Raw genomic sequence first — 9,763 nt, 5'->3', positions numbered from 1 at the left:
AAAAAACAGTCAAAAAACGCAAAGGACAAGAGGAGAGGTTCACACCACAACGACTGGGTGGTGCGAACCTCTCCTCTTGTCCTTTGTGCTTTTTGACTGGTTTTTTCCTTCAAATATGAAGTGCAGTGTGTCGGAAAGGTGGCAGCTCAGAGTGTTGTAACCTGTTTGAAACTACTTGGATGCGATTGTTGGCACTACTGGTTCTAGACGTCTAATAGACGTCTAGTCTATGTCTTCAGCTTTAAGTTATGAACAGATGTGCATCTAAACCGCACCAATTAACCGTCAAATGACATGGTCGCACCAACAAGACGTACGACGAGCTTGCAAGTTTTCTCACACGTTTTCCCACACTCTTGGCAACTGTACGAGTATATTACCGACGTCGGACGTATCGCATGGTTTTCGGCGTAAATATATGTTTTAAACCACTTTAGAGTCACTCCTTTGAGGATGTAAATTTTGGAATAGTGTTTTATCACATCACCACTACAACGTAGCTGACAGCAGCAGTACTGGTAAAGACGTTTCACGGTGCTTTGATCAACCATGACGTGTCAGAGATTTGAAAAAAGAAAGAGAGATACAAATATGCAGAAGTGCCCTCACAGGTTCTTTCGTTTACGACACGTTTACATCTGTACTCGTGCGATATACGATAAATAACTCCGTGCACTTTGTTGGAACACACTGTGACGAGAAGTCAATACCGCTGCTGCTGCTGAATACAGGCGTGTACAGTAAGGTCATCTGTTAAAGACAGCACCTAATTAGAATGTTGGCACTGACTACTACTCAGATTAGACGGGGGGGGGGGATAGTGATTTTTTATCAACTAACGTTGCAGATTTCGTTATCTTTCTTGATTGATTTGGAGTACGTCGCAGGGCTCGATCCCGAAAGAACAGTGAGTGAGGGGGATACAAATTAAGAAGGGAGAAAAGTGTATTCGTAGAAAACTCAAACACAGCAAACATTTCATGAAATCATGCAAGAACGAATACTAAATAGGCGTTCTGTTTAAGAGTGGACCGTAATGTATGCACCGGTGCATCTCTGTACGTCTGTGCTGGCAACTCTTCGAAGTGCTTAAAAATGTTTGCTCTTGTTAAGCAAAGGTGCCAAGCTAACGTCGAACGGCTCCTTTAACAATTTTGTGAATTAATCTGGCCCTTACCTGCATTCAATATCCTTCACAATATCAAACACAATATCAAACACAATATCCTTCGCGGCACTGCAAAGCGGTTCGTGTATTAGTGCACCAAATTAGGCCATACACCATTTGGCTCGCCATAGTCCATACGGCACCAATAATTACGTATCAGCTCACGTGGCGGGCGCTATTGGCATTGCAACCGCACAGAATATTACCACGTGTTAAAGTAACTACTGTATGGTCAGTGGTATTATCCACGTACACAGTGCTGTCTTCATTTGTTTCTTTTTTGTTTCTCGTACTTCTTGCTTCTTTTGCCAAAAGGTTCTTTTTATATCGTGATATTTACGTCCACGCTACTAAAAGTGACGAGATTAAGTTGGAAGTTTTCAACTAGTCAAAGATGTCAAAGACGGAACCACGTATATTTAAGGACTGTAGCAAAGTGAACGCCCACAGGTGGTGGATGACCTGCCTTGCAGTACTTATATCGACGACGATCCCAACTGTGAAGAGCATTTTACAAATTCGACTGAAAGTGAACGTTAAACACGTTATGCGGCCGAACTTGATCGCAGCTATAGCCTGTCATGTGCTTTGTCATGTGTCGTGTGTTTTGTACGGTGATTATACATGGTTTCGTGAATCTGCTGTTGATTTGTTCATATTTTCTTTTCTGTTTGTATACGCCTCTACACTACGCGTGTGGAGAATCTTACACACTTCCCTTTGAAAGCGCGTACCTTCAAGAAACGTTGCGCATGTAGTATGTTTTTTAACTGCGACTAGTCAGTAACTGTCACTCTCTGGTGCGCAGGGGTTTATTAAAATGGTGTGACGAGTGTGTTGTTTGATTTGTTACTTTTGTTTTGTTTGTACGTGCTTGGTGATAGATTACGACCACGGTACAATTGAGAAGAAAGAGCTTGTTTATAAGCGAGTTTTGAAGACGCCGAATTTCCAGAAACGTTAGGCATGTGTAAATGAATTTGACTCTGCGATACGTGTTCAGTCACTGCCCGTCATGATGTACACTTGTTATAAACGGCTTGTTGAATGTGTTACTGGATTTGGTTTACTTTGGTTCTTTCTTTCTGTGCGTTTGTGTTGTTGTCGTTTAAAGACCGCCATTGAGTTGTGAATATCATTTTACTAATTATTTTCAAAAAAGGCAACCTTTAAGAAAAGTCATAGCATGTGTGGATGAACAACGCACTGCAGCTACAGCCAGTTGCATTCCATCCTGATGTACGCTTACACTACAAACTGTTTGGTGATTGCACAGCGCGTCTCACTGGCGGGTTTCTTTCGTTTTGTCTTTACGAGCGTGCCGACGGGGACCAAAGGTGGACCGAGCTGCGATTTTCGTTGGACCCTATCGTCCGTTACTGGTGGCAAAGCAATTTACAGACGCGCAATTATTGCAGCTTATGGAGTATCGGTGACCCGGATGCCGAAAGCAGAGCCGGTATAGCCACCATCTCGTGGCATTACCTTCAACTACATCGGGCTAGAAACATTTTTGGTTGTTCTTGCCTTACACGAATGTTTCTCGCCGAAGCAAGAAGGTAAGAGGTAGCACATTATAACATTACGTGTCGCCGAAGCAAGAAAGTAAGAAGTAGCACATTCTAACGTTACGTGTCGCCGAATGAAGAAGTTAAGAAGTAGCACATGCGTTCTGACATTACGTGTCGCCGAAGCAAGAAGTTAAGAGGTAGCACATGCGTTATGACATTACGTGTCGCCGAAGCAAGAAGTTAAGAGGTAGCACATGCGTTATGACATTACGTGTCGCCGAATGAAGAAGTTAAGAGGTAGCACATGCGTTCTGACATTACGTGTCGCCGAAGCAAGAAGTTAAGAGGTAGCACATGCGTTATGACATTACGTGTCGCCGAAGCAAGAAGTTAAGAGGTAGCACATGCGTTATGACATTACGTGTCACCGAAGCAAGAAGGTAAGATGTAGCACACGCGTTATAACATTACGTGTCGCCGAAGCAAGAAGTTAAGAGGTAGCACATGCGTTATGACATTACGTGTCGCCGAATGAAGAAGTTAAGAGGTAGCACATGCGTTCTGACATTACGTGTCGCCGAAGCAAGAAGGTAAGAGGTAGCACATGCGTTATAACATTACGTGTCGCCGAAGCAAGAAGTTAAGAGGTAGCACATGCGTTATGACATTACGTGTCGCCGAAGCAAGAAGGTAAGAGTATAGCCCATGCGTTATGACATTACGTGTCGCCGAAGCAAGAAGGTAAGAGGTAGCACATTATAACATTACGTGTCGCCGAAGCAAGAATGTAAGAAGTAGCACATTCTAACGTTACGTGTCGCCGAATGAAGAAGTTAAGAAGTAGCACATGCGTTCTGACATTACGTGTCGCCGAAGCAAGAAGTTAAGAGGTAGCACATGCGTTATGACATTACGTGTCGCCGAAGCAAGAAGTTAAGAGGTAGCACATGCGTTATGACATTACGTGTCGCCGAAGCAAGAAGGTAAGAGGTAGCCCATGCGTTATGACATTACGTGTCGCCGAAGCAAGAAGGTGAGAGGTAGCACATGCGTTTTGACATTACGTGTCGCCGAAGCAAGAAGGTAAGAGGTAGCACATGTGTTATAACATCACATGTCGTCGCCATAACCTTTTCGACGGCGACTATAAGCGGAACGCAACTCGTCATTGCGGTGACAGTTTTGGCGCGCTCCTGCTGAACTCGGCGACCGGAGGTGGCGCCACCAGCGCACGCGCTCGCGTCTACGTCACCGCGACATTCCGCCCGCGTGCACTGAAGCACAGGTCAACACGCTTCCATCGCTACGTGTTGAGAGTGCCTACCCTCAACACACTTTGGATCTACTGTTTTAAAAGCTGTTTTAGCTTTATTATTACGCGAAAACATGTTTTGTTTAACTATGAGAACTTGTTATTGTGTGTACGACTACATGTTACGTAAAAAGTATCAGCGGGCCGCTAAAGTTGGAGGATAGACGACAAGGTTCGCGCTCGCTTTGAAACAGTTGGTCGTCTGTGCTTGCCTTTCTTCGCTTGGTCATGCATCGTGGGTGAGTAAAGATGTAATATGCGTGAATGGAAACATTTTATGAAGATTTTACTTTGAGAACGCGTTATTTGCGTAGCCATATCCACGTTTTAGACGAAGCCTCTTACAACACCAGCCAACACGAGCCTCGCAGACACATATACCGTCATTCCCATGACGGCACGGTGCCCCCTTAAGAAACTGCCATAGACGGTGGCGCCAGATTACCCTCTAGGTGTTATAGTGAGAAACTCTATGTTAGCAAGGATTTCAGCTGCATAGGCGCGCGCTCACGCCACGCGCGCGACCGATCACGGCCGTTTCGCTTCCGCCGGGGAGGGAAAGGGCCGGAAAGGGATTTGCGCACGCTGTGCCGGCTTCGTTTCCGTTCAGTTAAATCTGAGAAAACGGACGGGACGTACGGCCACGCATTGTGCGTTCTACCGAGGAACTGGCAGCCTTCGACGAGCGGCGGCGAGAGCTTGCCCGTGAAAAGGCTCGCCGTCGGCGCACCGATCCAGCCGTCAGAGCCGACCGAGCCCGGACAATCCTACAGCAACGAGAATATCCCTAGATGAGGGAGCGGGAGGCCGAAGCAATCCGGCACCGTTAGCTGTGGGTCACTTAACAGTGACGAAGGTGAGGTGCACGCAGGACAAGCTTCGCTTACACCGTTTTCCGCTAGGGGAAAGGCTCATAATTTTTCACTGTACTTGTTTTGTTATTACCCATCATCATCATCATCATCATTAGCCTGGTTACGCCCACTGCAGGGCAAAGGCCTCTCCCATACTTCTCCAACAACCCCGGTCATGTACTAATTGTGGCCACGCCGTGCCTGCAAACTTCTTAATCTCATCCGCCCACCTAACTTTCTGCCGCCCCCTCCTACGCTTCCCTTCCCTTGGGATCCAGTCCGTAACCCTTAATGACCTTCGGTTATCTTCCCTCCTCATTACATGTCCTGCCCATGCCCATTTCTTTTTCTTGATTTCAACTAAGATGTCATTACCTCGCGTTTGTTCCCTCACCCAATCTGCTCTTTTATTATCCCTTAACGTTACGCCTATCATTCTTCTTTCCATAGCTCGTTGCGTCGTCCTCAATTTGAGTAGAACCCTTTTCGTAAGCCCGCCAACGGGGTCATCAAACCATGCCTCGAGGCGCCCGAAGAGAAAGATGAAGAACGATTGTTTTATTATATTTTTAACTTATTCGATTGTTGACCACACGAAGGCAACATGTAACGAAGCCAAGTCAAGCGTACACTGAGGCCGCATTTAGATTGGGTCGAAATGCGAAAACACCCGTGTACTTAGATTTAGGTGCACGCTAACGAACCCCGGGTGGTCCAAATTTCCGTAGTCCCACACTACGGCGTGCCTCATAATCGGATCGTGGTTTGGCACGTAGGACACCATAATTTAATTTAATTCATTTTAAAGCCAAGCGTAGGGGTAGTTGTTCGTAGTTTTTTAATTCAAATACAGAAATGATAAGCTGAAGGTAATTGAAATCGGACGAAAGAAAAACAATTTACCGCTGGTGGCTGTTTTTTCGTCCGCTACATTTCCCTTAAGCTTATCATTTCTATACCAGTTAAATTAAGGCTACAACTAAATTACCCTGTGCTTTCCTTGGCTTTATTATCTGTTGGCTCCACAAGGTTCTGATCTTTAAAAATGTCCCCCGCCCCGGGTTTTTCTTTCTTCTCGTTGATTCGATTCCTGGTCGTTTCCCTGTAGTGGGTACGACCCAAACATATGGGGCCAAGCCAAGGAACCATCATTATGAGTTGGCCACGTTGCACACCGGTCGCAGAGCAGTCAGGGCCTGCTTCGTTGCCGTCAATCAGAGCTCTTAAGAAGAACCTAACTGTCGGCTCGCCGCATCAGCAACGGCGTATACATAACCGTATAATGACATCATGGTCGTCGCTACAGCCGGCCTTCGTAGTCGAGACCACTGACAGCGGCGAAGGCAGAAACTCCCGCGTCAACCCACCGATAACAGGACGTCGCTGGGGCTCGACCACAGCGGTGAAGACGAAGCAGGCGAACTTGCCCGACGACCTCGGTGCGGTCGCTGTCCAGACGGCCGCATTTGTGCTACCTAACGACGAATCCTGTACCGGTGTTCCGCGGAGAACTGTACAGCACCCACTTGGCCACTACCCGTACGACTTCCCTCATCGGCCAAGAGGAGACGTCCTCGTCCCACCACATATACTTCGACCCGATTCTGGCCGGCAGCCAAAAGGATGCCAACTGCCGTCATCGACGAAGAGGACACCTTCGTCCCACCGCATATACTTCGACCCGATTCTGGCCGGCAGCCAAAAGGATGCCAACTGCCCTCATCGACCAAGAGGACACCTTCGTCCCACCGCATACACTTGGACCCGATTCTGGCCGGCGGCCGAAAAGGATGCCATGGCGCGGCCTTTTTATACTCGCCGCCGAAACCTGCAAGTCATTTGCCGAGAGCTGTACCGTTTGCAGCTGGACCATCTGGCGGTTGCTTCGTCATCGACGAAGAGTGGAGGCAGTGTCTTCGACGCCTTCTTTTGCATGGCCTGGTACACGTGGACGTCTACGAGGTCGTGCCGAAAGGCGAGATCGTTTGGCTCCACTTCCACGTGTTCCGGCCGCCACTGCAGTCCCCGATGTATACACTCCTCGCCCCGGAAGACACATGCTGTGGCTTTTCAATGCTTCGGGAGTTCCATTCCCCGTGGATAATAAAGAAAGCAACGAGGAAGGCAACATCCATGATCCTTTCTAACTGGCCTAACATAATTACGTGTCCTAACGTTTCTGCGGATCTCGAACGTCACCTTTGTCGATGAACCTCGTGGACACATCTACGACTAGTTCGATTCGGCCACTATATGTCTCCGCTATATGGACATGCCGTGGAGCGTTGTCTACCAACAGGGGAACATATTCGACCCAGTTTATACTCGGCCACGTATGAGGAGAACAGAGAACTTGGGTTTGTACGCAAGACGGCTGCCGTCACCGTGATCCAAGAACTCTCGATCGTTGATTGGACTTCGCGAACACTTTTGACGAATAAACATTTATCGACGCGAGAGTGGAGATCTGTCTTCTGGACGGGGTTTCCGTAACACACTGACCAAATGGCCAAAAGGTAATTAAGGAAGGTAATTAAAAATGCCATCGCCATAACACCGCGTCACGTGGTTGGCGCCTTAAAGACGCCCAACGATTCGTTTTGACGGAGCGTCTAAATTTCATTTGGAGTTTACTTGCTGGGTCATGAGCGACGGACAGTGTTGGCTCAGGGACCGCATAGCTCGGACGTGTTCTAGAGTTAAGCGGTCTGTGCCAATACAAGAAGAGTTGACTGTTGGGCTAGTTGGTCGTCCATATTTGAAGTAGTAGCTTAGCGCGAATAAAACCACGGACACAAGGAAGACAGACAGAGACAAGCGCTGTCTCTGTCTGTCTTCCTTGTGTCCATGGTTTTATTCGCGCTAAGCTACTACTTCAAATGTGCCAATACAAATCTACGTTGCTCTACGACGAGGTCGAGAAAATTTCTGTAGGGCAGAAACTTAGAGGTTAACAAAGAAGATCGAGAACAAGTTAAGCACCGCGGAATGGAACGAAAATGTGTTAGGCGTAACGTTAAGAGACGGGAAGAGAGCGGTGTTGATCAGAAAGCAGACGGGGATAGCCCATATTCTAGTTGACATTAAAGAGATGTAGCTGGACAGGCAGTGTAATGCGTAGAGCAGATAACCGGTGGACCATTAGAGTTACGAAATGGAGGGAAGGGAAGTGCAGTCGACGACGGAAAGAGTAAGGTGGGCTGATGAAATGAGGAAATTTGCAGGTAGAACTTGGAACTAGCGCAAGACAAGGGTAATTGGAGATCGCTGTAAGAGGCTGTCGTCCTGCAGGCATTCTGGAATGAGGACGCCTCTCCAAAGCTGCATTCACCCAATAAAAATGTTTATTCTCTCTCTCTCGCGTGCAGTGAACATAAAGAAAAAAAATAGGCTGCTGATGACCAATATACTCACTCAACCCAACAGCTTTGAGGAAAAACAACAAGGACATTGCACTGCGGCGCCTTTTATTAAAAAATAAAAACAAGCGTGGCCTGCGCAGGGATCGAACCTACGACCTTCGCGTTATTAGCACGACGCTCTAACCGACTGAGCTAGCAGGCCAAACAAAAGTTTGTCACCAAGTTGTGTTTCTAACCGCTTTTCTTGTTACTTGGGTAAAGCCGAGCTTTCTTTTTATTTTTATTTTACGAACTCTTCGCTGTAACGAACAGATAATTCTGATGTGCACACAAGAGGTTCAGGATAAACTGACTTGTGAGGATGCTGCGTATTGCGTGCGTATCTCTGGCTAATTGTATTTATTTGTGGAGTTTTGCGCGCCGAAACTGCGTAATTATTACGAGGCACGAAGTAACGGGACTCTGGATTATATTTGGCCACCTGGGTTTCTTTAACGTGCACCTAAATCCAATGAGCGGGGCCTAAATCTATTTGCATGAGCTTGACCTCTCAATGCGAAGCATCCTTTGCCTTATTTCAGGCTCATTGCGCTAGGTTAGTTTCCGTCTCGCCTCATTTCAGGCCTCCTTAAGTGAGTGAGTGGGAGTGTGAGTGAGTGAGTGAGTGAGTGAGTGAGTGAGTGAGTGAGTGAGTGAGTGAGTGAGTGAGTGAGTGCCAGCTTTATTGAAGATGTCCTGCGTGAGTGAGTGAGTGAGGGAATGAGTGAGTGAGTGAGTGAGTGAGTGAGTGAGTGAGTGAGTGAGTGAGTGAGTGAGTGAGTGAGTGAGTGAGTGAGTGAGCGAGCGAGCGAGCGAGCGAGTGAGTGAGTGAGTGAGTGCCAGCTTTATTGAAGATGTCCTGCGTGAGTGAGTGAGTGAGTGAGTGAGTGAGTGAGTGAGTGAGTGAGTGAGTGAGTGAGTGAGTGAGTGAGTGAGTGAGTGAGCGAGCGAGCGAGCGAGTGAGTGAGTGAGTGCCAGCTTTATTGAAGATGTCCTGCGTGAGTGAGTGAGTGAGGGAATGAATGAGTGAGTGAGTGAGTGAGTGAGTGTGTGAGTGAGTGAGTGAGTGCAAGCTTTATTGAAGATGTCCTGCGTGAGTGAGTGAGTGAGTGAGTGAGTGAGTGAGTGAGTGAGTGAGTGAGTGAGTGAGTGAGTGAGTGAGTGAGTGAGTGAGTGAGTGAGCGAGCGAGCGAGCGAGTGAGTGAGTGAGTGAGTGAGTGAGTGCAAGCTTTATTGAAGATGTCCTGCGTGAGTGAGTGAGTGAGCGAGCGAGCGAGCGCGCTAGTGAGTGAGTGAGTGAGTACAAGCTTTATTGAAGATGTCCTGCGACTTGGGCGGGGTGGGGCCACCAGCAACCCAGCCTATAGGTGACGGCCTCGAGTCCTTGGACACGGCCGGCTTCCTCGGCGCGGACCCAGAGTTGATCGGCGAAGTCGTTCGTGGCCGAGCAGGGCCACCTCCCAACACGCCCCTCGGTTCGAGGCCTGCCATGTCTATCTACCCCGTTCGTCGGGGAC

General features: G+C 47.8%; 1 non-coding gene across 1 annotated transcript; it reads right to left on the bottom strand.

The window, feature by feature from the left end:
* Window positions 1–8,335: 8,335 nt before the first annotated feature.
* On the bottom strand, window positions 8,336–8,409 carry TRNAI-AAU (transfer RNA isoleucine (anticodon AAU)). Its single transcript has one exon. It is a non-coding gene; the product is annotated as a tRNA-Ile (tRNA).
* Window positions 8,410–9,763: the final 1,354 nt, after the last annotated feature.

This window comes from Dermacentor albipictus, chromosome 8 (genome assembly GCF_038994185.2).
Source record: "Dermacentor albipictus isolate Rhodes 1998 colony chromosome 8, USDA_Dalb.pri_finalv2, whole genome shotgun sequence".
NCBI lineage: Eukaryota > Metazoa > Arthropoda > Arachnida > Ixodida > Ixodidae > Dermacentor > Dermacentor albipictus.
Note: the sequence above shows the minus strand (reverse complement) of the source record. Positions and strands in the feature narration are given on the sequence as shown.